The 23,721-nt window shown below is 49.3% G+C and overlaps 1 long non-coding RNA gene and 1 pseudogene across 1 annotated transcript; one reads left to right on the top strand and one right to left on the bottom strand.

Moving 5' to 3' along the window:
• Positions 1-9,755: 9,755 nt before the first annotated feature.
• LOC119310607 lies at positions 9,756-11,165 on the bottom strand. The gene is made up of 3 exons (XR_005150729.1): positions 10,671-11,165; positions 10,373-10,598; positions 9,756-10,287 (listed from the first exon to the last, which is right to left on the bottom strand). It is a non-coding gene; the product is annotated as an uncharacterized LOC119310607 (long non-coding RNA).
• A 2,335-nt stretch (positions 11,166-13,500) lies between these two features.
• Positions 13,501-23,256, top strand: LOC119350749 (annotated as a pseudogene).
• Positions 23,257-23,721: the final 465 nt, after the last annotated feature.

Genomic DNA, 23,721 nt, shown 5'->3' on the forward strand with positions numbered 1-23,721 from the left:
ATGATGTTCCTTGGATCCTTCCCAAATTCTGGATATTCAAAGTTCAACGCTTGCCACTGGCTCGCATCCTTAGGGTGACTCAGCGTCTTGTCTTTTTTATTTATCTCCGGATCATTTCCGTCATCTTCCCGCTTCTTCTCCTCCCTATCTGCATGCCAACGCAGGAGCTTTGCTACCTTAGGGTCCGTGAAATACCGCTGCAGACGAGGAGTGATCGGAAAGTACCATACCGATTTTTGAGGAGCTTTCTTCCTCTTATTGTATCGAGTGACGCCACACACCGGACATATGGTAGACTCCGCGTGCTCGTCCCGATAAATGATGCAATTGTTCATGCACACATGGTATTTCGCATGCGGTAAATCCAAAGGACACACGATTTTCTTCGCCTCCTCAAAACTGGTCGGGCACTTGTTCCCCTTGGGAAGATGTTCGTGCCAGAATGACATGTTCTCGTCGAAGCATGCGTCGGTCATTTTGTGTTTTACCTTCATCTCTAGAGCCATGAGCATTACTTTCCGGCAGGTATCCTCGGGCCTGCATCCTTCATACAATGGAGTAACCGCGTCTATCTCCAGTTGATCCAGCTTGGCTTTCTCTCGGGCGACAGCTCTTGCGTTATCCGTCTGCTTGAGAAGCAGCTCTTGAATATGAGGGTCCTGTACCCAGCCTCCATTGTCGTCTGCTCCGGCATCTTCATCTTCATGATCATGCCCTTCGTCTTGATCTTCCTCATCATCATGTACGACATCTTCTACATGATGACTGTGTACAGCATCACTGTCGTGATCATGTCCTGGAGATTCTTCGTCTTCTCGCCCGCCCTCGCCGCGGTGGTACTTGTCTTGTTGCCCTTCCTCATTTCTTGCCCGGCCCCCATGGACGACTTCATAGTCATCTTCATCACCTTGCCACCGATTGCCATCCATGAAACCACGCAAGAGCAGGTGGTCCCGCACCTGCCCGGAATCCGGGTCCACAATAAGGCTCTTCAGCTTGCATCTTCGACACGGACATCTTATCTCCGTCTCATTCTTTTGAAGCATCTCGGCCTTCACGGAGCTCAAAAACCTATTCACGATGCCTTCGGTCATCGTGCGGACCATGGTCGCCTGCGGGGTAGAGCAAAACGATATTTTAGAACCAAGAAAAAATTTGGCATGACCTTCCCTAAAAATAGGACCAAAAAGAATGCATAGTGCCAAAATTCTCGCTGAAACGGAAATGAATCAACATTCCGGCAAAATATTGGCAACTATCGCATTTCAAATACCGGTACCTGCAAACACAAACATATATGCAACACCACAAACACAAGCAACACCACAAACATACATAGATCTATCTAGGCCACAAAAAGTGCATGTGCACGTTGTTGGAGCGAGCTAGGGAGAAAAAAAGTAGATCTACATCATGAAGATAGCTTTCCCCTTACTTACCTATCAAAAAAAAGGTGATTTCACCACTTAATTTTGATGAATCTATGGTGGAAATGAGGTGAGGAGGAGGAAGCAGCCGAAAGCTTGGAGAAGGAGGTGGAGGGAATGAAGTGGGGAAAGTGAGTGGGTAGGTGTGGGGCTGTCCAAAATATCTTGTCGGTGTCCCAGGTTACTAATGGCGCACCAGCAGCAAATGCGCCATTAGTAACCCTGGTTACTAATGGCGCACCTACTGGTGGTGCGCCATTAGTAGTGTTGCAGAAAAGTATAAATAAATAAATAAATAAATAAATAAATAAATATATATATATACTAATGGCGCATCTGGTCATAGTGCGCCATTACTAGTCTAAACTAGTAATGGCGCACCTGGCCTGCGTGCGCCATTAGTAGTTTTGCAAAAAAAAGAATAAAAAAAACAACAGTAATGGCGCATGATCTGCCTCGTGCGCCATTACTAGTTATAACTAGTAATGGCGCACTTCGACCGGATGCGCCATTAGTATGTATGGAAAAATGAAAAAAAAATTATACTAGTGGCGCACCATGTCTTTGGTGCGCCATTAGTGTCTTCCACACTAATGGCGCATCACCGACTGGTGCGCCATTAGTATATAGTAGTGGCGCACTGGTTCCTCGGTGCGCCATTAGTATCAATCCTATCTATAGCCCTTTTCCTAGTAGTGTCCGGCCGAGCCTCTGATTCTGCCCGCCCGAGCGGCGGCCGCACGTCCGCCGGTTCCCTCCCGCCCAGCTCGGGCGGCTATGGCAATAGCCAGGACACTGCCTCTGGTCGTAACAACAACAACAACGGCAATACCCGCAATGGAGGAGCAAACGGAGGTGGCAATGGGGGTGGTCACAACCGCCGCTGGCGTCCCCGGTGCCAGATATGCAAGAATTGGGGTCATGAGGCCAGCGACTGTCGCAGCCACTATGATCATGACCACCGCGCCGCCAACTCCGCGTCCACATCCTACTCCCATGAGCCGCCGCACTGGATTCTGGACACCGGTGCGATGGACCACCTGACGAATGATCTTGATCGTCTGCACTTCCACGAGCGCTACAGCGGGAAGAATCAAGTGCAAGTGGCAAATGGTGCATGTTTGTCTATTTCGCATATTTGTCATTCCACTATACCCGGTTCATCCCTTCGTTTACGCAATATTCTTCGTCTACCACACATTCATCAACATCTTCTCTCCGTTTATCGTCTCGTCCTTGATAATGATGTTTTTGTAGAATTTCACCGTTTCTTTTTCCTTATCAAGGACACGGCCACAAAGAAAATCCTTCTTCACGGTAGATGTCATGGTGGCCTCTACCCCATCCCGTTTGGTCGCGCGTCGCCATCCTCCACCGGCCAAGCGTCCCTCAGCGTCAAGACCACCCCATCCCAGTGGCACCAGCATCTCGGTCATCCCTCGAATAATATTGTTCAAAACATTGTTAGGAATAATGATTTAGTGTGTTCTTCTGAACGTCAGACTTCCGTGTGTGATGCTTGTCAGCGTGCTAAAAGTCGACAATTGCCTTATCATTTATCACATCATGTTTCCACTATGCCTCTTGAGTTAATTCATTTTGATGTTTGGGGGCCAGCTATTGCTTCTTCCGGAGGTTATAAATATTATGTGAGCTTTGTTGACGATTACTCTCGCTTCTCTTGGATTTATCTTCTTAAGCATAAGTCTGACGTTGAGCAAGTATTTTATGCCTTTCAGGCTCATGTTGAGCGTCTTCTCCACACTAAAATCATAGTTGTTCAGTCCGACTGGGGTGGTGAGTATCACCGGTTGCATCGTTATTTCCAAAGCACATGCATCTCTCATCGTGTGTCTTGTCCGCACACGTCTCAGTAAAACGGCATTGCTGAACGCAAACACCGTCATCTTGTTGAAACATGCCTTGCTTTGCTAGCTCATTCTTCTCTCCCATTGCGTTTTTGGGATGAGGCATTCCTTACGGCATGCTATCTCATTAATCGCATGCCTACACCTGTTCTTCAACAAGATACATCCATATATCGTCTCCTTAAGGTGCACCCCGATTATAAGTTTCTTCGCACTTTTGGGTGCGCCTGCTGGCCTAGTTTGCGCAAATATAATGTACACAAACTTGCTTTCCGATCCACCATGTGTGTTTTCTTGGGCTATAGTCCGATGCATAAGGGATACAAGTGTATTGATCGTTCCACGGGACGTATCTACATCTCCCGTGATGTTGTGTTCGATGAGTCTGTTTTTACCTATGCCACTCCTGGGGTCACTGTCGATGTCTCTTCTTTGGCTGATGTCCTCTCTTTTCCTCCCGCTGAACCAGCTACGGGTGACCATATGCGCAAATACGACTTGTCCTATTTGTCTACTAACACGCCTGTCCCAGGCCCTGTTGCTTCTGTGCAGGATTCCTCGGCTCTGCCCTCTTCGGCGCTCAACGTGCATGGCGCGTACACGCCCTCTGCCTGCCGCCCCCACGTGGCTGTCGCGCAGCCCTCCTTGGCGATCGACGTGCATGGGACATGCACGTCTCCTCGTTCGGCTCCCACGTCGCCTAGCTCGGTTCCTGCGTCGCCCGGCTCGGTCGCCGCCTCGCCCGGCCTGGCTGGTCCATCAGCTACCGCCTCGCCCGGCTCAACCGGCCCGTCCACAGACCCGGCCGCTTCGCCGCACGGTGACGCGGTGTCCCCCGCCCCGGTGCTCGAGGATGCTGCTCCGCCATCGCCACCGCAGCTCGCGTCGCCCTCTGTCGAGGGGAGTCCAGCTCCCTCGACCGCGACGCCCCCAGCTGGTCCTGCACAAACCATGGTTACCCGCACCCGCGATCATACTCGCCGTGCTCTTGTTCCTACTGACAGGACTATCCGCTATGATCCCCGTCGTCGTGCGTTTCTTGCGGTGCCTGTCTCTCATCGTGATGCTCTCCGTGAGACTGCCTGGCGTACCACGATGATTGATGAGCTCACTGCTCTACATCACAACAAGACTTGGGTTCTTGTGCCTCAGCCGCGCGGTGTCAATGTTGTCGGGAGCAAATGGATCTTCAAGACCAAGCACCGTTCGGATGGCTCTGTTGATAAGTACAAAGCTCGTCTGGTCGCCCGTGGTTTCACACAACAGCTTGGCATTGACTATGGTGATACCTTCAGTCCGATTGTCAAACCGGCCACCGTTTGTTTGGTTCTTGCCTTGGCTGTTTCTCGCGGTTGGAGTCTTTGGCAGATTGATGTCAGCAATGCTTTCCTTCATGGGTATCTCTCCGAGTGCGTCTATATGCAGCAGCCACCTAGTTTCGAGGATGCTCGTTTTCCCTTGCATGTGTGCAAGCTTCAGCGTGCACTCTATGGACTCAAGCAGTCCCCTCGTGCATGGTACGCTCGGCTCAGTGCTCATCTTCTCGCTTTGGGTTTTGCCTCCTCCAAAGCAGATACATCTCTGTTTTTCTTCCGTTATCGTGATGTTCAGATCTATATGCTTGTCTATGTGGATGACATTGTCATTGCCGGATCTTCTCCACGTGCAGTTGATGGCCTTGTTCATGCCCTCGCTGCCAGTTTTCCTATCAAGGACCTTGGGCCGTTGGAGTATTTTCTTGGTCTGGAAGCGTCCTAAAATTCAGGGGGGATGACATTGACTCAACGGAAGTATGCCTTGGATCTTTTACACCGTGTGAGCATGGAGAATTGTAAGCCTACTGCCACACCGTTGTCTACTTTCGAGCAGCTTGCACGAGTGTCTGGACGACCTCTCAGTACGGATGATTCTTTTCGGTATCGCCATGTTGTTGGTGGACTACAGTATTTAACACTCACCCATCCGGATATTTCATTTGCAGTGAACAAGGTGTGTCAGTTTCTCTCACAGCCCACTAATGCTCATTGGGAAGCTGTTAAGCGGATTTTACGCTATGTGAAAGGAACGTTGCACACAGGGCTGAAATTTCGCAAGGCTGTCTCTACTAGCATTAGTATCTTCACTGATGCAGATTGGGCAGGTTGTCCGGATGATCGTCGATCAACTAGAGGTTTCGCCATATTCGTTGGACCGAACCTCATTTCCTGGAGTTCGAAGAAACAACCAACAGTGTCGAGGTCGAGCACAGAGGCCGAGTACAAAGCCTTGGCGAATGGAGCTGCTGAAGCCATCTGGGTAGAGTCACTACTCAAAGAGCTTGGAGTGTCTCAGCAGCGTGTTCTGGTTCTCTGGTGTGATAACTTAGGGGCCACATATCTGACTGCCAACCCAGTTTTCCATGCACGTACCAAGCACATCGAGATTGATTTTCACTTTGTGCGTGAGTGTGTTGCTTCTGGAGCTCTTGAGGTCAGATTCATTTCTTCTAATGATCAGCTGGCTGATGTGTTTACTAAACCAGCCACCAGACAAATGCTAGACCGTTTTAGTACCAATCTAAACCTTGTACAGAGTAGAAGTTCAGATTGAGGGGGAGTGTTAAAATAGGTATAGCGTGTCATGTACACGTACCCTGTACGTATGTAATTGTATGCTGATTGCTATATATATAGAAAGACGTGGAGAGGCTTTGCCCCATGGAAAACCCTAAACCCTATTCTCTAACTTAGTGGATGCAGAAGAACAGAGGCGACCAATTACGTAGGAGATGCTCCCCAGAAACCTAATCGCCCCTCTCCCATATAGGATCTCAAGAGGCGGGCTTTCGGAGGCCTGCCCTCCCATCAACTGTGCACGTGATGGATGGGATGGGATCGCCGGCGGCAGCAGCAGCAAAAGGAACGACAGTGGCTGGTGCACGTGGAGCAGATGTGATCTGGTCTGCGTGGTGGCTAGGGTTGGCTGACACCTCACATATATAGGCACCGTCGGGTTGGGAGACATGGGTTGGACCCATGTCTGAGTCGGCAACAACCCACGATCCTACGTCTCAGATTGGGGCTTGTCTGTCAGAGACTCTCCGTTCCTGAGTACATATTGTGGCATGTCCGTTAGAGACTCTCCGTTCCTAACCAGCAAAAAGGAAACGCACGAGTGACATAGGTCTGAGCTCGGCTCGGCTCGTACCTGCGGCACGCCGGGACAAGGCGGGTGGCAGCGAAGGGCATGGGAACTACTTCTTTTCTTAAGCTCCAATAATATGTGGAAGAGAATCCCTTATAAGACGGTCCAACTCTTCCTCCGCTAACGGGTTGGGACTAAAATTCTCACACCACCTAGTTATTTTCTAACATAGGCCTTTAGACATTTCAGAAATTGTTATATGGGCCTATAGCCCATACTATATTTCAAAACTTTATCCCCTTTTGGCACTATTTGAAAAAGGCGCCAGAGACAGCTTCATCAACCTAGATTGTACACACGTACTTGTCTCCGTGCCAACAGCCGCTAAATTGCTCACAAAGATGGAGGTGATTTGTTATTTGTTGCGAAACCCATCTTTAAATTCCCGCACCACATTTTCAAATGTGTTTATGTGTCTTTCTTTCGTGTGTCCAGCAATACACTCGGTCGCACCAGGAGGTTGCCCTAGCGACAAGTTGGAAGATCTCAGAGCTTGGGTACACAAAAGCACAACCGGCTGATGGATGAATTTTAACATTCATTCCACTGATATGATGATGCATTTGTTGTTTTTCAACGCTTTTCCTATGTGCCAAAAGAAATTCAACATCATGATTTTCTCTTGTGCTTAATTCTATGGTGGGCTTGTTGTTGCCATCTATGGCTTCCAAATTTGAATTGCATTGCCAAGTATGTTTGTTCATCTTGGTGTCTACGACGAATCGATCCGGCAATGGTCTTACGTCTAGAAGCAGCTGGGGCATGTTATAGGCGACATATTTTTTTTTACAATTTGCAAGCATTGTGAAAATCCGCATATAAGTTACAATAGTTATTACAAGTTAAGTAATTGTCTGGCGAAAAATCCATCTTCTGATCTTCTGCACAACTCCATAGTGGTCATATTTATATACCTGAATTTACGTAAATATGTTTGTATACCTTCTCTAGAGGGATAGTTACATAGTTTTCCATAATTGAGAAGACGTGATCTATTATGTCTGTTTATCCAATATAACAAGTGAATTCAAGTTTATACATCTTAGTTGGCCATCTGTAAGCTATTACCTCATTTCACGAGAATTCTACCAGATTACTCATTTAGTTGAAATATATCTACATTTTACCATATATAAGTTTTGGACCCATTACGGCAACTCAAGATCACATGTTGGCATCGACGGCATGCCACATCGAATAGGTCACGACTGGCCCCACAATACAATGAAAGTTTTTGTTGAGTAGTTTAAAGCAAATGGGGCACTGTTGTCAAGCAACCTTCATGGACACCTTCCTACGCTTCGTTGGCCAAGCGTCATATGCCGCCTCACCCACACCATCATCCACGCACCACACCACATCTAGCTCCAACTATAAACTGACGTGGTACTGTGTGTATCATGCCCTCCAGCTCAGCGCACACTTCCTTGATAATGCGCCCATGCATGTGGTTCTCGTGTTACAGAAGAGCAATTTTATGCCAAGACCAGGCACAACCAATTTCTTCGGGAGCTCCCTGTGTTGTAGCATCCGGGAGATATAGGAGTCGATGATGGTGTAGCTATGTGCTAATTTTTTTTCCAATTTATGTTTCTTCCTCATGTATTCTCGCTTGAGTTCAGGAGCGATCGTGGGTTACGTAGGCTAAATGGCGAAAACTAGTCACATGTAGATACCAATAACCCCGCACCGACACCATTCGCATGGGCAGGACCAAATAACAACATAATGATCATTAAAATCAAATGTCGCAATATCCTAGAAAACCAACTCTTCCTCGCTGTCCCCCAACAAATAAAAAGGTAGAGCTAGAATATATCCTTGAATCCATAAGCCACATGATGACAATTAGTCATCCACTCAAAATCTTCCCATCATCCATTGATCAATCAACACCATATGATCAGTTTGTGTAGGCATACATTTATCTACCACTATTTACGGTCATTCACATTAACCACGACATAATGCGGCTTAGTAAGCTAGGTGCCACATCACAACTACTTGAGATGTGGTCCTAAGGTGTGAAAATGGTCCACAACTTGAATGAGGTAAGGGTGTGTTTGGTTGGGGAACCAAGTGGCATGGAATGGAACGGTTCCATTCCAGGGGAACGGGTCCGTTCCATTCCTGTGTTTGGTAGGAGCAAAAGAGCGGAACGGGTTGGTTCCGTTCCGCTGTTTGGTTGGAAGCACGGAATGAAAAATGGAATGACATAAAATTCAAAATTTCGACAGCATTTTGTTTGTATTTTTAAAAAAGAGGACATAACAATATATATGACAATCTTAACATATAAATGACAACACATATAACAAAGTTTTCAACAAAGTGCACATAGTTAACAGCATACAAAGTGCCATACATGTCAAGTTCACATACTTGACAGCCACACATGTCAAGTTCACATACGAAATCTCCAAAAGCAATCAAAGTGCACTACAGCCATACATGTCAAGTTCACATACTTGGCAACCATACAACCATATCGAATTTAGAAGTTCTTCTTGACATACCTACTCACCCAAACGGACTTGTTGGTTTGGGTAAGTTTCATGAAGGCTCTTGCAGTCTTGGGGTTGTCCACAAGATGAGCATAGTAGTGGGCTAGGTGCTCTTCATCAATATCTGGCAATGTGGATAGTACATCCCAAAGGTCATCGGGTATGTCATCATCATCTCCACTAGACTTCACAAGCGCTTCAGCCACAAGTTTGAACCCATCTTTGAGAGTGATAACTAGTGGATCATCAACAACATGCTTTACCTTAGCCTTCTTTTTGGGTGGTGCTTTGGGGTCAGAAGACTCACCAACATTTGGTGACGTGTTCGCCTCACCATTCACCTCACCATTGTCCAAATCTTCCTCCACTTCTTGAGATGGTTTTTCACTTGTTCTCCAGTAACAGAAAGCTTGAATTGCTCGTTCAAAACAGTAGCACATTGTCTATGATGCACATCTCTGAATCTACTTGAAGTTCTCTTCCCATCAGCAACAAGACCAGCCAAAAAATCAAGCATGGTCGTCGTCATGGAATTGGTCCACACAATGATCCCAGCTCTCCCGGAGCTCCCACTTGCAGCGGTGACTTCGACACTCTCCATTTCTGTCCAGCCAACAAAAGATTGCAAAAACATGGATTATAGCACGGAGTGTGCCACACAAATAGAGTAATGATACAATCTGTCCAGCCATCAAATAAATTCAAATTTAGTTGCCTAAACATCACAAATACATGTTTCAAATAGAGTAAATGATACAATCTGTCCAGCCATCAAATAAATTCAAATGTAGTTGCCTAAACATCACAAATACATGTTTCAAATAGAGTAAATGATACAAATACATGGAGTGTGCCACACTCATAGATTAGCATACATGAGTTGTCTATCTTCCCACATTTGGGCTGCCATTTGAAGCCTACGGTCTACCACGGCCCTAGTGTCACTTGCTTGTTGCCTTGATGTTCGAATTGGTTGGGTGGTCCATGTCACTTCTGGTATAATAAATTCATCAATCCCTTGTGATAGTGCATAATTGTGAAGAACACAGCAAGCTATAACAATGTCAACTTGTGTTGGGAAAGTAAAGAATGGTTTGGCATCATCTAAAATTTTGAAACGCCTCTTGAGAGATCCAAAAGCCCTCTCTACCGTCACCCGTAGTGAAGAGTGCCTAAGGTTGAATAGCTCCTTATCATTTTGGACTGGATTGTTGCCCCACTCATTCAAATGGTACCTCACACCACGAAAAGGTGGTAAGAACCCGGGCTTCGCTCCATAACCGGCATCAACTAGGTAGAACTTTCCTAAAAAGGTGAAACAAATATTTGTGACAATGGTTTCATGAGGCAAAGAACATATGGACAATTTCTATCTAAGCCAACTTCTTACCTGGTGGTACTTGTAAGCCTCTCTCACGTGTTAACGCATCAGCTAAAACGGTTGCATCGTGTGCTGACCCTTCCCAACCAGCCAACACATACGTGAAGCGGAGATCAAAATCTACCGCTGCCATCACATTTTGGGTTGTAAAGGCCTTCCTACCACGAAAAGAATGCTCCACATCTTTGGTAACACCTGCTCGCACATGTGTACCATCGATAGCTCCAATACAATCCTATATAGTGACAAGTAGTAAATACCATATCGTATATAGCCTACATACCTAAGGAATAGTTTTAGAAATTACCTTAAAATATGGGTCAAACCGATGATTTCCTGCAATTTTTGCTGGGGTCTCCAATGATGGTGGCCGTATATAATCATTACGAAGCTCTCCTATGGCAAGAAGAGCCTTTCTAAAATAGATGCTGGTTGTGCTGTATGATCTACAAAAGTTGGCTGACACAACCCTATTCTGAAGATTATGCCCAATTGTATGCAAAAAACATCGCCAATTGTTGCTCCACGCTAAGATGTGGACTGTCTTCTAGCAACTTGCGATCCCACAATATGGCACACAAATTAAAAAACGCAGCTCTTTCAAACCTTAACATGTTTTTACACAACACATCACTTTGCCATATTTTTTGGTTTAGATAATCAAATCTGATTCGGTCTCTTTCATGCATTGGCCCATAGGTAATGCGTGGTCTTCTTTTCCTTATTACAGCCCGAACAATGACTGCCATTGCAGCTAGTGCAACAAAAACAGCAGCTCCCCTAACCATCTTTTTTCTTTTGTTCATCTTCTTGACCATCTACAAGTGATGCATACTATCAAAAATATGGCTACCAAAGATCTCCATCTATATGCATGAGCAGCAGCAGCATATACACAATACGGTCTCCATCTTTTTCTATCATTCTCGGCTGGGAATATGCATGAGCAGCAGCACCATATACAAGAGAAAGTGATGGTTTACCTTGAGAGTTAGGAGTTGTGCTGCGTCTCTGCTGCCGCTGTGAGCTCGCCGGAAGCCGCCCCTGTCAGCTCGCCGGAAGCCGCCGCCGCCCCGATGCTAATCCTCTGCAAGCCGCCCCAACCAGATCCGGATCGAGCCTTCCTTGTTCTGCTGCAAATCGCGAGAAGGAAGAGGGGTTAGCGGGCGGCGGGGAAGGGAGGAGCCAGCCGACGGGGAAGGCAGGAACCGGCCGCGGGGAAGGGGAGAACTGGCCGGCGCCGCCGCTCAGATCACATCGAGGGGGAGAGAGAGGAGGGGGAGGCGGCGCACCTGGGAAGAGACGCAGGGCTGCGTGAGAGCGCGAGGGCGAGCGGTTCCGCGTGGTCCGGCCCTTTTCGAGGTCTCGCCTCGTTCCGCATCTGGGCCGAATATTTGGTCCGGAGGAACGAGCGGGTGCCGATCCAAATCTCAACCGAACGCGAAAACGGGGCCTGGGAATGGGTCGGACCCATGACATTCCGGTCCATGACTCCAACCAAACACACCCTAAAATGTGGAAAAAATCTTGCTAATTGGATTAAACGGGAGAAATTTTTATTAAATGGGGGTGAGTATTGTCACAAATGCAAACTAGGGGTTAAAACATGGAATACACTGTAAAAAAATGAATTCCCCATGATCCCGATGTTTTGCAAACTAGCTAATATCATGTACAAATTCATTTGACTGATAAACTGATGTTCCTATAATATCATTTTTATGTTTTTGTATAATTGTAAACTAAATTAAAGATGTTTATCATGCAACTTGCCTTAGGAAGGTAATGGCATGGTCCGTCATAAACTACATTTTGTATGAGTGAGTGAAATATTAATTTATTGTCACAACTAAATTCGTATATAGTGCAACAACAAATGTAGAGAATCAAAAATTAGGTATCAAATTAAAGCGTGACACACAACTCTCACAAGAGAAGGTAATATAAGCCGACAGAAGAGCATGTCTCCCATCATGTGATGACCACCATACAAGAGGACTCATGTGTCCACATGCACATAGCTAGGGAACTAGGGAGCACTAGGATGAAGCATCAAGAATGACACCTTCACCAAGAACCATGGCAGTTTAGATGTTCCAGTAAGCTTCACACCCATATAATTTGGATGAAATGGACGAGATAAAAAAAAACTCAGACCGGACTCCACATGATCTCCCCTCTCATGCGAACACCACCATCTCCTTCCTCCCTACCCTAGTCGGCCTCAGTAGGTACCCAGATGGATATTACGTCCAGTCGCCGGCGCTACAGATGGATTTATAAATATAAATGGCTGACAGATACTCATTTCACACTGGTCGCCCTTGAACTGCTTACAAAGATAGAGGTGATTAGATACTTTTGTGATGAAATCCATCTGTAAATTCTGGTACCATTTTATAATTTGTTTACTTGTACCCTTGTTTGTCTATATCCAGCAACACACTCCACCGCGCTAGGATCTTCCCCCAGTGATGAGCTGCAAGATCTCGGAGGTTGGTTACGCAAGAGCACCACTGGCTAATGGATGAACCCTAACATGCATTTGCATCCAAAAACCACCACTGGCTAATGGATGAACCCTAGCATGCATTTGCATCCCAAAACCAACGTGTTCCACTAGTGAAGTGATGGTCAATAAATTTCATGTTCCCTTTTCTATTTATAAGTCCAAACAAATTGTAATGTCATGACTGAGAGATGATTTTCCATTGCATTCAATCATCCAACATGCTTGTCATGACCATCTACAATTTTGAAGTTAAATTGCATCCCCAAAAGTGTGTGAGTTAGTTTGGAGTGTTCATGTGTGATTCGGCGAGGGTTGCACTCATAGGAGGAGCTGGCGCATGTCACATGTCACTAGTGAGTCGCCGCTGATGGGATCTATACTCATTTGAAGCTGCTTTTTCTTTGGTTAAGGAAATAATGGCGATTTGAGTGATGTGATTGGTATTTATCCTTGCTCCACCTCATGTGGAGTGATAGTCATATTTCGCTTTCGGAAACATTTTCGGGTAGTAGGTACAGTTTCTTTTGGAACCGGAAGAACTCAGAGTGGGCTACACTTTTTCATTGTAGCAAATCATCCAAGAGACTGCCACTTAGCTATAGTTCATCAACTAAGGTCAGCAACTATGGCAATTGTAAGATTGATCTCCATGTCCTCTGTTTCTTTGATGCCACTGGATATGTCACGGTTCATTGGGCTCCCAGCCATACAATGTCCCTCTGGCATGCACACAAGCCACACAACAGAGTGGATGTTGTTGCCTCAACTAAAGTCATAGGTAGTATGCAATAACAAATGCAATTAATCAAAATGTAGGTGCCATATTAAATTATCACTCGTTTTGTCTGAAGAGAAGGTAATATAAGTCGGCTGAAAAAGCATCGATCTCATGCTATGCTCAATACCAGATTTCCAACTATATTTTGCAACACCATTTTGTTGTTATCTACATCTCAATGCACATACCAAGAAAACCAAGGCACGCTAGGATTTAGAGGCATTAGGAATGACACTTCGACGGAAATCTCGAGACACTCTATATGCCCCACATCTCCAGCAAGCTTCTCATATTGTACTAGTACCGTGTGGCATCTACACTTTGAATATCAATTTACAATCCATAACTTCTGCCCATGTACGTGTGTGTCTACTATGGTCCTACTCGTGTTAATGGTCTGCCTTTTTTAACAAAGGGGAATATATTAATACCGGGGAGATACCAATGTTGCCTGTCTGCTTATGACCCAATTTTTAATCATGCTATGCTAATATCACGTACAAACCCATCAAATCGTTGAGCTGGTATACCTCATAATTGTGTCATTTAGTATTCGATCTGCTTATAAACATAAATTTTATCTAAACATAGTACAACTAGTATCAGGTACGGTATAAATGGATTTGTACACTGAAGTGACCGTTCCTAATTTTTATTTGGAATTTGCATTTGCAGGTGAGGAGGGATGTGGACCTGGTCTATGGCGGCGGCGGCAACATCGGCCTCATGGGCCTCATCGAGCGGATGGTGCTCGACGGCAACCGCCGTGTGGTCGGGTACGTCCCTCTCTATCCAACGCTTCATCTGCTTCTTGCTGAGTGCTCTGCTCTGCCTGTCTAACACATGCACTGAGTGTTTCTTCGTTCCGTCACTTGGCAGGGTGATTCCCAGGGCCCTCATGCCTGTCGAGTTATGCTTCATATTTTTATCTATGTCCTATACATAGCATTGTGTAATTATGTAGCCTAGTAGAGTAAGAAAAAGCTCTGCTCTCATTGTCGGTGGGAAACGACACCTATGGGATCACAAGAATCCCTACTACGGTTGCGGGGCGTGGGGTTGCGAGAAGAACAGGATTAGTAATTGACACGGCGATCGTTTACCCAGGTTTGGACCGCAAGGATACGTAAAATCCTAGTCCTGCTTGGTGGATGTATTAAGTGTTATTGAGTTCTTGAACTAGCTACGGGTGTTGCGTGGTTCGAAAGAGCCGAATCCCCTCCCTGTATGCCACGGGCCTCTTTTTATAGGCGAAGGGGCTGCCACAGTGGCACGCAGGAGGTGGAAAGGCCTACAGTGTTGTCAGCTTATCGTCCGTATTACCGGACAAGATGCATTAAATGCATGGCTTAGGTGTCCCTCATTTATCGGGGATGGGAGCGAGGCCCGTCCCGTTCGTCACGGCTCCTCCTCGCTTCGACACGCACCCTGGCCAGCGATGCATGCGGTGCCATGTAGGCAAGTAAGCAGCTGAGGTGGCGCGGTGGTGGAGCCTCCACGAAGATCTGCATGCCGCCACGCAGATGCATGCTGAGTTGGCCTGGAAGCTGCATGTTGCCACGCAGGTGCCTGCCCAGCTGGTTAGGTTGGCAGCTGCATGCGAACGGCGGCAGGGAGTTGGTTGGTGCGGGCCTGGCAGTGGCCCTGCTGTCGCCTCTGGCAAGGGTCTTTGAATGGAACTGGCACGCTTCACACTTGGTTACTAGTACCGTCGCATCCTGGAGGGTGGTGAGCCAGAAGAAGCCTTGCCAGAAAGCCTTGCCGGCAAGGGCCCTCGACCCTATGTGGGAGCCACATATGCCTCCGTGTATCTCCGCCAACAGCTTTAGTCCTTCCTCCCGGGAGATGCACTTTAATTTCACCCCATTCGGTCTTTTTCTGTACAATACGTTATCAACGAATTGATATAGAGCAGACCAGCGGGCTACTCTTTCTGCCTCTTCCTGCTCCTCAGGAACCTCTCCTTTTTGGAGGAAACAGACGGTGTGATGCGCCCATGCCGGAGCCTGTGGCTCGATGACAAGGACCAAAGGCATCTCTTCTGCTATGGGAGCGGCCGTCTCTACGGCCATGACCTGAGGTCCTGCCGGAGTCGGTTGCCCTGCGGCAGGATCGGCATCCACGACAACATCTTTGCCGGCGGCTCCGGGGAGCTCGGTGGGGAAGTACTTTCCGAAGCCTAGCTTCCTCTGTTTGCTCTGCCCGGTTGACGGCTCAACGGATGGTTGAGTTAACTGAAGCACAAAAGTACCTGGTTCCACAGGTAGCTTGAGGGCAGCGCGCTTTGACAGGTAGTCGACGATGTCATTCTCCGTCTGAGGGACATGCTCCGCTTGTATACCGTCAAAGCGCTCCTCCAGTTTCCTCACCTCATCTACGTAAGCTTCCATCAACGGGCTTTGATAATCTTTGTTGACCTGCCTGACGACGAGCTGTGAGTCGCCCCTGACGATGAGCTTTTTAACTCCTAGGTCTGCCGCGATCCTGAGACCGGCAAGCAAACCCTCGTACTCGACGGTGTTGTTGGTTGACATCTCCCGGGAGAAGTGCATCTAGATGACATACTTGAGGTGCTCTCCGGTGGGTGCGACAAGCAGCACACCAGCACTGGTAACTTGCAGTGAGAAGGCACCATCAAAGTACATGATCCAGTTGCGGCTCGTTTCCTTGCCGGGGAGAGTGGTCTCCTGCACCTCTTCGTCGGGCGTCGAGGTCCATTCTGCAACAAACTCCACCAAGACTCTGCTCTGAATCGTCGTGGTACTTTCGAACTTCAAACCGAAACTTGACATCTCTAGGGCCCATTCCACGATCCTCCCCGTTGCATCTGGGTTATGCAGTATCCGTTGTAATGGGAGGCGGGTGACCACCGTGATCTCGTGCGCTTGGAAGTAATGGCGTAGCTTCCTCGAAGCCATAAGGAGGCCGGAGAGGAGCTTTTGCACACCTGAGTACCTCGACCTAGCCCCCTGCAAGGGGGAGCTGACGAAGTAAACTGGGTGTTGTACCATTTTCTTCTTTTGCGCCTCTTCACCCGGTCGCTTGGGACCTGTCGCACTAGCGTCAGCCTCTGTCGGGGACTCAGTCTTGCTGGGATCGAGCCCTGCCGGAGAGGGTTCCGGCTTGCCATCTGCTGACTCTGCCGCTGCCGCTGCCTTCTCGTCGACCTCTCTCTACGCCACTAGTGCGGCGCTAACCACCTGATTTGTTGCCGCTAGATAAAGCAACAATGGTTCTTGTGGTTTGGGCGCAACCAGCACTGGGGGAGATTAGAGGTATTTCTTCAAATCCTGCAGCGCTGCCTCAGCCTCTGGGGTCCACTCCACTGGCCCTGCTTTCTTCAAGATCTTGAAAAAACGAAGAGCACGCTCCGCAGACTTGGAGATGAATCGGCTCATGGCAGCAACGCAACCAGTGAGCCGACGCATGTCCTTGATCCATTTGGGTGCCTCAATCTACTCGATGGCCTTGATCTTATCTGGGTTTGCTTCGATCCCGCGCTGGGACAAAAAGAACCCGAGAAGCTTGCCAGACGGGACGCTGAAGACACACTTCTCAGGGTTCAATTTGAGGTTGATCTTGCACAGGTTTGCAAATGTTTCCTCCAGATCTTGCACAAGGGTTGCTTTGTCCTTGGTTTTGACCACTATGTCATCCATATAAGCTTCCATATTTCTATGTAGCTAAGGCTCAAAACCAATTTGGACCGCCCTTGCAAAGGTTGAGCCAGCACTCTTCAACCCGAAAGGCATCAGTAAAAAGCAATACGTACCACATGGGGTGATGAATGCTGTCTTCTCCTCGTCCTCTTTCGTCATGAAGATCTGGTGGTATCCGGAGTAGGCGTCGAGGAATGATAACAGGTCACACCCAGCCGTGGAGTCAACAATCTGGTCAATGCGCGGTAACGGGAAGGGATCCTTTGGACAAGCCTTATTAATGTCCGTGTAATCAATACACAGTCTCCACTTCCTATTTGCCTTGCGCACCACTACCGGATTGGCCAACCACGTCGGATGGAGTACTCCTCTTACCAAGCCTGCCGCCTCTAGTTTTCTGATCTCCTCTGTGATGAACTCCTGCCTCTCCAGAGCTTGTTTCCTGACCTTCTGCTTGACGGGCCGCGCATGGGGACAGACAGCAAGATGGTGCTCAATCACTTCCCTGGGAACGCCGGGGATGTCGCAAGCTTGCCATGCAAACACATCGAAATTTGCCCACAGGAAAGTGACGAGCTCGCTTTCCTATTTGCTGTCGAGGGTGGAGATTATGGTGAAATCTCCCCCCGCGCCGTCCTTCTTGACGGGCACCTTCTTGGTCTCCAGTGGTGCAGCTCTGGACTTCTTTCTCTTGCCGGCGGAGCTCTCTAGCACTTCCTCAACGGGAGCCCAACACCCCGAAGAGGTGCACTTGCCGGAGTAGGTGCGAGGGGTCTCGCCGGTCTTCTTCCCTCCCAGGGCTCCGTCGGCGGGAGCAGGTGCCTTGGCAGCAGCTGCCGCGACTGCTTCCCGGTAGAGTTGGTCGGCGCAAATCAATGCATCTTTCTTGTCAGAGGGGATGGTGATGATGTTCATCGGCCCGGGCATCTTCAACATGTTGTAGGCGTAATGTGAAGCCGCCATGAATTTGGCTAGTGCCGGGCGCCGAGGATCCCATTGTAGGGCAAGGGGATCTTGGCTACATCAAAGACAATCCTCTCCGTCTTGTGGTTCAGCTCACCTCCGAACGTCACAGGCAGCGTGACCTTTCCCTTCGGCTGGATCCTCCCCGGGTTGACCTCTTGGAACGTGCCCGTCTCCTCAAGGTCTCCATCAGGGATTTGCAGCCTCTTGATCACAACGGGCGAGATCAAGTTCAGACCGGCCCCACCGTCAACCAGCATCTTTGTCACCCTGAGGTTGCGGATTGTTGGTGAGACCAACAACGGCAAGCACCCGACCGCGGTAGTGCGGTCAGGGTGGTCCTCGGTGTCAAAGATGATAGGCGTGCTGGAACACCTCAGCGGCTTCCGTGCATCGACCGATGGCTCCACCGCTGTGATCTCACGCGGCCACTACTTGAGCTGGCGGTGGGATGTATGCAGCAAGGCACCACTGTCAACGCACATGGCTTCTGTGGCTTTCTGGAACATGTGGTCGCCGGACTCATCGCCCTCGTCTTGATCATCATCTTCCTGCTTCTTGTCGCGGCCCCGAGCGGGCCTCTCTTGCTGATTATCTTTGCCCCGGTGGCCTCCTTGGCCGCCATGCTTCTTGCCAGATCCTGCGGCACCCTGTTGACCCTTCTCCTTGTCCCTCTGCTCATACTCCGCTTTCTTCTTCTCAGCGAGCAGCTCTACTTGCCGACAGTTCTGGAGATCGTGGCCTTTGGTGCGGTGGATCTTGCAATACTGTTTGTTGGAGCCTCCTGGCTTGTCGGCAGCCGCCAAGGCCCGGCAATCGGCACACCCGGCAACCTCCTTGCAGGGGTCACTTGCCTTGGGCTTCTTAGTGGCGCCGGTGTCATCGAATCCCTCGACGGCAAGCACGGTCTTGGCACTGCGCTTCCTGTTACGGCACCGGCCCTTCTTCGCCGGGGCGGCGGTATCATCTGTGGAGTCGGTTTCTACGCCGGCGTCTTTGCCGGGGTACTTCCTTCCCTCTTCAGCGCGAGTGCATCGATCGGCCAGAACATAAAGTTCGGCCACATCCCTGACCTTGTTCATTGCCAGCTCTTCACGCATCTTACGATTGCACACATTCTGATGGAATGCACTGATCACGGCGGCAGGATGAACGTCGGGGATGTTGTACTGCACTCGGCTGAACCTTTGGATGTACTTGCGCAAGTTTTCTCCTTCCTTCTGGGGGATGATATGCAGATCACTTGCCTGGCCATGAGCTAGGTGGCCTCTGGTAAAGGCGCCAACAAACTCATGACACAAATCCGCCCAAGAAGAAATGGAGTCTACCGGCAAGTGCATCAACCATGACATAACATTGGGCTTAAGGGCCAACGGAAAGTAATTGGCAAGCACCTTGTCGTCACGGGCCCCAGCAGCCTGCATCGTGATGGTGTAGATGTTGAGGAACTCCGACGGGTGAGTCTTGCCATTGTACTTTTCGCCAACATCGGGTTTCAACGTGCGGTGGGAGGGCCACTGGAACTGCCGCAGCTCGCAGGTAAAGGCCGGACAACCTACCTCATAGGGTAGGCCACCGTAGCCCCTCGATGCTGGGTGGTCGGTAGTGGGCCCCGCCCGCCTGTCCGACTGGTGGCGCGCGTCGCGCCGGTGCTCGATGTTAGTTCGAGCGTCTTCATGAACTCGCTCCTAAAGAATCTGGCGTTGGTCGCGATGGGTTAGCGGGTCGGACGATGCTATGGAGATATCATCACGAGCGTCGTCGCGACGGACCGACACCCGCGGTGGTCGGGATGGAGGAGGGGAGTGCACCGTGGCCGCATCGCCTCCGGCCCGGCCTCCGCTAGCGTGCGGTGGCCCGACGGAGCGACGGCCTACGGGTCCTGCTGGCCGCAACTTGTCGTTGTTGGCGATGCCGACGAGGCTCCGTACAGTGGCCCTCCATTCGTCGAGCTTCTCCGCGGTGGGAGGAAAATCGAGGAGCAGCTGCGCGCTCTAGGGCTTCTGCTGGCGTGGGTGGCAGCGAAAGCTGGGTGGACCGCGATATGCCCCGACTTCTAACTGCGTTAGAAGGAGCCGCATCACAGCCCCGCAGCCGTTCGCCATCTCTGTCAGCACCTCAGCGCGCATGCTGGCCTTCCTCATCATGTGAAGGGCGCATGGGACTCTTCCCAGGATGGCGCCTAGGGTCTCCAGCAGGGCGGTGCTGCTCATCACGCACAACCTGAGAAGAGCGCGTCGTGGGCGCCGGTGTTGGCATCTTGGAAGCTGCCGCGCCGCCGTCTGGTGGGGTGGCAGCGCCCTTGGAGGGCCCCGTGCCGCCTGTGGGGGGCCCGACTCCGTCTCTGGAGCCCGCGACTGGTGGCTCGTCGCCTGGCGCGCGAACAACGCCACTCGCCGGGCCTGGACCGCCAGGGTGATGCGAATGTTTGCGGGCCGCACCACGGGTCCTCTCCGCGACTGGCCCGCTATTGGTCCGCACCGGTACTGGCAATTCGGTCCCGGACGAACCGATCGCCGTGGTCCTCTTCTTCTCAGGAGCCATGGCGATGAGGAACAGCTAGGTCAACTGCTAGACCAGATTTTCACAATTGCGCCCCCTACCTGGCGCGCCAAGGATGTCAGTGGGAAATGACACATATGGGACCACAAGAATCCCTACTACACTTGCGGGGCGCGGGGTTGTGAGAAGAGCAGGATTAGTAATTGACACGGGGATCATTTACCCAGGTTCGGGCCGCAAGGATGCATAAAACCCTAGTCCTGCTTGGTGGATGTATTGAGTGTTCTTGAGTTCTTGAACTAGCTACGGGTGCTGCGTGGTTCGAAAGAGCCGAATCCCCTCCCTGTATGCCATGGGCCTCCTTTTATAGGCAAAGGGGCTGCCACAGTGGCACACAGGAGGTCGGAAGGCCTATAGTGTTGCGAGCTTATCGCCTGTATTACCGGACAAGATGCATTAAATGCATGGCTTAGGTGTCCCTCACTTTATGGGGGACGGGAGCGAGGCCCGTCCCTTCCATCGCCGCTCTTCCTTGCTTCGACACGCGCCCTGGCCAGCGATGCATGCGGTGCCGTGTAGGCAGGCAAGCAGCTGAGGTGGCGCGGTGGTGGAGTCTCCACGAAGATCTGCATGTCGCCACGCAGGTGCATGCTGAGTTGGCCTGGAAGCTGCATGTTGGCACGCAGGTGCCTGCCCAGCTGGTTAAGTTGGCAGCTGCATGCGAACGGCGGCGGAGAGTTGGTTTGTGTGGGCCTGGCAGTGGCCCTGCTGTCGCCTCTTGCAAGGGTCTTGTCGGGTGGCCCGACAAGGGTCTTGCCGGGTGGCCCGACAAGGGTCTTGCCGTGGTGCGCTGGCGTCCCCGGCAAGGACCTTGCCAGGGGTCTTGTGGATTCCTTCGGTAAGGATCTTGGCAGGAGTGTTTCCTTCCAATCCTCATCTGATCTTGAGCATTCTATGTCTTCGCAAAGACCTGCATGCCACCATGGAGGTGCCTCCCGAGCCCTGGTCCAACGTGGTTGCTGGTGTTGGAGACCGTGGCTCGAGGGTGGCTTGCTCCGCTGGTGTGGGTGAGCTGCCCCGGCAAGGGGCTTGCCGGGGCTGCGGAGGCTGCCCCCGGCAAGGGCCTTGCCGGGGAAACCTGCTTCGCCCATCTGCACTTTGTGGCCTTGGTCCTTGATGTTGCCTTGTTCGTCTTGAACCTCCGGCTTCTCTCCGGCTTCCCTCCTTTGCCCTGCTATGTGTGGCCGCGACGCGTGGCTCTGACTGCCCGTGCACAAGTAAAGGGGTCAAAAGAAGAGCCCCTACTTTTCTACACCGACACTCATGTTCTGGTTCATGCTGAAATTGCACTGTGAAAGAAGCCATCCTGTCTACTTCTCTAGCCATACAAGTTCTGGCAACTTTCCTGCAATAATAATGATAAAAAGATAATTTATGTTAATTTGGTCAAGGTTTTGTTTTGTTTTGTCATCTAAATTCAGCCGTACACCCGGAAAGTCACTTGGCACACATGAGGGATTGACGTAGGTCTGATTTTGTACGTACAACATATATCCAGCTGCCATTTCTCTGAAAGTTTCACTTCAGTTTGTACCGACAGATATTAGGTAGAGTGTGGGAGAAGTAAAGGATGTATCTGACATGCATGAGAGGAAAGCAGAGATGACCCGACGGTCTGAAGCATTCATTGCTCTTCCAGGTGCCACATGCTTAGTGATCTTTCTAATCATTATATCATTATCAATTGATTGCATTCATAAGTTAGTAGAGCTTGCTTACAATTTTCTGTTCATCAGGGGTATGGAACCATAAAGGAGCCGTTGGAGATGATGACATGGTCCCAACTAAGAATTCGCAACAAACCTATAAGCAACTGAGCATAATAGATAGATTGTACTTCATGGAAAATTTGGCCGCAGTTTTTACGCCAAGAGTAACTTCAACATGCTCCTTCTTACCCTCCATTTTCACATGGGATGTAAAAAAGAGTTAATTAGACCACTACTTAATCAAATCAATGACTCAGATATATTATGTACTTTTACCTCTCATGTGAAGGGGAGGGGGGGGGCATGCTAAAATTTGCCTTACGCCAAACCTAAATGAACCGAGATTTCCTTCGCTTATAAAAATCATATCAATATAGGACTGCCTGCTAAATGATGATGGTTAGTATGATCCCCTGCTTGCATTGTTTAATAAAGGCGCCAGAGAGGGCTTCATCAACCCAGATTGTACAGACATACTTGTCTCGGCGCCAACCGCCGCTGAATTGTTGACAAAGATGGAGGTGATTTGATAATTTTGTTGTGACATCTATCTTTATATTTCTGCACTACGTTCTCAAATGTGTCTACATGTCCTTGTTTCTTCTCTGTGTGTCCAGTAATACACTCGGTCACACCAGGAGGTTTTCCCAGCGAAGAGTTGGGAGATCTCAGAGCTTGGTTACACAAAAGCACCACTGACAGATGGATGAACTCTAACATTCATTCCACTGATATGATGATGCACTTGTTGTTTTTCTTTGATATTTTTCCTATGTGCCAAAAGAAATTCAACATCACGATTGGGATATTATCTTTGTCTTGTGTTTAACTGTACGGGCTGCTTGTCATTGCAATGTATGGTTTCAAGTTTGAATTGCATTGCGAAGTGTATGTTTGTTCTTCTTGCTGTCTATGGTGAACCCGATCCAGTAATAGTTGTACATATAGAAGCAGCTGAGACATATTATACGTGACGTATACCTTTTTTCTACAAGTTACAAGCATTGCAAAAAACCGTAGCCTTGTGTGATGCAACTCGGAGGTGTCTACCCATCGAGTCTGCGGCACATGGGCTCGCAGCACATGCAAGAATGTTTGGAGAACATATCACACTTAGAGATGTGCCTAGCCGATTGCGGAATATTGCTTGTAATGAACATGTGACAATGGAAATG

Source organism: Triticum dicoccoides, chromosome 1B, assembly GCF_002162155.2.
Source record: "Triticum dicoccoides isolate Atlit2015 ecotype Zavitan chromosome 1B, WEW_v2.0, whole genome shotgun sequence".
Lineage (NCBI taxonomy): Eukaryota > Viridiplantae > Streptophyta > Magnoliopsida > Poales > Poaceae > Triticum > Triticum dicoccoides.